The 4649-nt window shown below is 43.6% G+C and overlaps 1 pseudogene; it reads left to right on the top strand.

Annotated features, from left to right (window-relative positions):
• Nucleotides 1-1288: 1288 nt before the first annotated feature.
• LOC115008908 (intermediate filament protein ON3-like) lies at nt 1289-4257 on the top strand (annotated as a pseudogene).
• Nucleotides 4258-4649: the final 392 nt, after the last annotated feature.

Here is a 4649-nt window from a genome sequence, read left to right as displayed (position 1 = left end):
TGTTAGCTAATAGCAAATACTTTATATTCTTCGTGTGCAATCACATGACAAAACTGTGTGACGTATGCGTGCGACGCCATGTTGGATGATATACAAATCAAAAATGGCGTCTAAAGTGAACAACTACAACAATACAACTCCGACTTCTTCAAAGTATTGTGACTCTCTGGAGTCCTCTGCAAAGGCAAGATTCAGAGAAAAAGTCAAAATTTGCAGCCTTGACCCGTACACGCTAAAGCCGTCTGATTATATTGAGGATTTAGATTCATTACCGCCGATTGAATATTGTGATATTGTGAACTATCTTTGTGCTACAAACGTCGTGGGCAACCAACGCACAAATGAAGGCATACAAGAGCTTAGATGCTTATAATGTCTTTGTTTCTGGCTGGGTTGGTAGTCTTCTTACCAAACCACTGAAAGATGACAGGGTGCTCGTCCATGCCCATGTAAATCACTCTCAAAGATCTCGAGATACACTGCTCAATCCGTGGTTTGTGAGTCAGAAGAGCGGCGATGTTATCTTCGCACACTGTGATTGTATGGCGGGATTAAGCGAAGCATGTTCTCACATTGGTGCTTTGCTTCTCACGAGTGAAGTAGGCTCAAGAATAAGCAAAACAAAAACATGCACAGAAGAAAAGAGCAAATGGCTGCCATCACATGTAAAGAAAGTGCCTTATTTACCAGTCAGCGATGTGGATTTTATGCATTCTGTCATGAGAGACGGGATCACAGACACATATTTCCCCTTGTTATCAGAAAGGTTGGCCTTTGGAAAAGTACATTTGATTTTGGACTGCGTGGGGAAGTGCGCAACATTGAAGTTGTGTAGTTGTGTCTCAAAGAGACGGAGCTTCACACAGAATGCTTTCATGTGCGCAGTAGGCTCTTGTTCAGTGTTGAGATGACCAGTAAGATCAACTAAAAATGCCAGGTCTGCCAAACATTGAGGGTCACTCAGCTCATGAAGAGGTCGGTCCTTCTCTTTAAAAACAGATCGATTTCTGATCTCAGGGAATAAAACCGCTGCAGCACGGAGCCGCGACTCAGCCAGCACACATCAAAACATTGGAGTACGTCCCCGTATTCAGCATCGACATCAGACAGGAAAGCTTGAAATTCTCTGTGGTAAAGTCCTCGTGCTCGAATTATGTAGTTGGCGCGGGCCGTAGTTTGAACACCCCTGCTCTAAGGGGTGTGGGCAGGGCGTGTCAGGGCTTATCTTTTAAGAATCCGTCCCTACCTGTTTTATAGGATTGGTGTGTCGGCTGAAGTGGAGGGGAGGATGGACAGCAAAAGTGAGACTCCAGGTTGAAGCGGCTGAAGAGATTACTCCCCTTCTTATAGCACAGACATAAAAGCCAGCAGAGTCAGACACTCACAAGGACTTGGCTCTCATTTTGAAGACTGCTCATCATCTGTTCTCCTCTTCTCAGAGTTGACAGCCTTCACCACTGCAAACACAATGTCAAGGAAATCATACTCAGTCTCAGGCTCTACTGGTGGCAGCATGAGGAGATCATTTGCACCAAGCAGCTACTCTGTACAAAGAACCAGTTATGGCGCTGGTGCTGGATCAGGTTTTGGTAGTCTTCAGGTAGTTACGGCTTTACTTCTAGCCAAGCAGGAGGCTGCTACGTCTCTCCACCGATCACAGCTGTCCAAGTCAACCAGCGCCTGCTGGCCCCCCTGAACCTGGATATTGACCCCAACATCCAGGCTGTCCGCACCAAGGAGAAGGATCAAGACCCTCAACAACCGGTTTGCCTCCTTTACCGGCAAGGTTGGTTCCTGTGTGCTCTATGTGTGACCATTTTATGTGCAATTTACTGTTGGCCTCAGTATCTTAGGACAGACAACCTGGAAGCTCTCCCTGTGCTACATTAACGTCTAGCAGCTGTCAAAAGTGAATCATCTTGTTTTGCTCCATCAACCTGTAATTAAAAAGAAATAACTTGGAATTTAAAACTTTAGTATATAGGATAGTAACAGCCCACTAGATGCAAAGCTGACAGCTGTAAATCTTATCTCTGTGACGTATCCATCAATGAGTTATACCCTCTAGGATTAGGAATGCTCTCAAAGTATGTTGTTGATTGTGACTCCATCTTACACAGGAAACTCCATCCAATGTCTACCTAAGGTAACAGTTGCCTGTAGCCGTGACTGAGCCTGTGGCAGCCTCTCTGCCTACTATCTAAACATGGGTGGGGTTATATATTGCAGTGACTTAACGTGTCCAAAGTCTGTTATTTGCACATTGTAATAATCAACAAGCAATAAGGTGCAGAGCAATAAATCCATTTTATGCTAGAATCACAAGTCTGTTAATATTTTTTTTTTTATGACTTTAAGACCCTAAACATATTAGATGAAGCATCAAAGAGTCAATAAAATTACTATCCAAACTAAATGTATACACTGGTATGTTTAAAAAATACTTTTTGAAACAACATCTTACAAATTTCATGCGTGTCTCCATAGGTCCGTTTCCAGGAGCAGCAGAACAAGATGCTGGAGACCAAATGGAGCCTCCTGCAGGACCAGACCACCACCCGCTCCAATATTGATGGCATGTTCGAGGCCTACATTGCCAACCTGCGCAGACAGCTCGACGGGCTGGGCAATGAAAAGGTCAAGATGGAGGGAGAGATGAGGAACATGCAGGGCCTGGTTGAGGACTTCAAGATGAAGTGAGTGCTTATATGACATAGTCACTAATTATTAAAGATATCTAATATAGTGAGCGGATGTACAAAAGCGTTGCCTTGTGTTCCAACAGGTATGAAGATGAAATCAACAAACGTGCAGCTGCAGAGAACGAGTTTGTGCTCCTGAAAAAGGTAAGAATATATCAAGATACATCCAATTTTGTTTTAATGCTTGAATTTATTACAATGTTGCCAGTTATAACCCTTACTATTTCTACATGATTTTCCTTACAGGACGTTGATGCTGCCTACATGAACAAGGTGGAGCTGGAAGCCAAGGCTGATGCTCTTCAGGATGAGATCAACTTCCTCAGGGCTGTCTATGAGGCTGTATGTATCCATCATATCTAATACTTCATAATACTATAATAACCTTTAGAGTTTTATCTGATGAGCATCTACTCATTGTGTAATTTAAAAAGGACAAAGAGTTAACTGTTGTGCAACAATCATTGTTTCTGTAGGAGCTTCGTGAGCTGCAGGGCCAGATCAAGGACACATCCGTCGTCGTGGAGATGGACAACAATCGTAGCCTGGACATGGATTCTATTGTGGCTGAAGTGCGTGCTCAGTATGAGGACATTGCCAACCGCAGCAAGGCTGAAGCAGAGACCTGGTACAAACAGAAGGTGAGTGAAAAGCAGAGTTGAGGTTTATCTTGTGTCTTTTACTTGCAACACCTCTCCCAAACTCTGGTTCATGTTCTTGATACACCTTGTTGTATTCTTCATAATAGTTTGAGGAGATGCAGAGCTCTGCCGGACAGTATGGTGATGACCTGCGCACAACCAAGTCTGAGATTTCTGAGCTGAACTGCATGATCGCCCGTCTTCAGAATGAGATTGAGGCTGTCAAGGGACAGGTACATTTCAAGACATCTCATGGATGAAGCCTTAATATTGACACTATAATTTAAGAGGATTTGCAGTTATTAAACCATCTGTGATGTGATTTTCGACAGAGGGCCAGCCTTGAGTCTCAGATCTCAGAGGCTGAGGACCGTGGTGAGCTGGCAGTGAAAGATGCCAGGCTCCGTATCAGAGACCTGGAGGATGCTCTGCAGAGAGCCAAGCAGGACATGGCCCGCCAGGTGCGCGAATACCAGGAGCTGATGAACGTCAAGCTGGCCCTGGACATTGAAATCGCCACCTACAGGAAACTGCTGGAAGCAGAGGAGAGCAGGTGGGATGAACTTTATTTTTTAATGTAGTTTCATAGCTGCAGTATTAGCTTTAACTCTGAATTAAGCACTAACTCGTCATTATTCCACCATTAGACTGGTCAGCGGAGGCGCAAACGCAACCATCCACGTGCATTCGAGCTCTGGAGGTAAGTTTCAGATTTCATACATCTTCATCATAAGGGATACCTGAACCAACAGACCACACTGACAGATGGATTGATAAATGATAACGTCTTTTTTTCAGGATTGTCCAGCTCCAACCCCGGATTCGGCTACGGTGGTGGCAGCTTGTCTGGTGGTTATGGCACTACTATTAAGAAGTCCACAATCTCAAGAATCAGTTCCAGGAGAGCCTATTAAAAAGGAGAGCCGTCCCTTTTCCCCTTCAGAAACTCATGAATTTGATCTAAATCTGTACACCATTCATGGTGCTATGCAAAGTTGTAAGCAATGTTCATCAAGACAGCTGAATCTATTGTCAGTAGCGGCTTTTCTTTCGCTTTTCTGTTTAACATCATTTATCAAGAGCATCTGAAGGTAGACATGACCTTAAACAAAAATGTCAGTTATTTGTGCACTGACATCCAACAAATGAGACACAAGAAAAAAAATACAAAAAGGTGATGGCGTGTTAAAACTGAACAAGGAGACCATTTGAAAATATGTACTCAATCTTGTCAAATTAGATACTTTTTGTACTGTAGTGATGAACGGCTCTAAAACTATATCCAGTAGTGAGATGTGCAGGATGC

This window comes from Cottoperca gobio, chromosome 5 (assembly GCF_900634415.1).
Source record: "Cottoperca gobio chromosome 5, fCotGob3.1, whole genome shotgun sequence".
NCBI classification, from domain to species: domain Eukaryota; kingdom Metazoa; phylum Chordata; class Actinopteri; order Perciformes; family Bovichtidae; genus Cottoperca; species Cottoperca gobio.
This window is presented reverse-complemented; position numbering and strand designations above follow the sequence as displayed.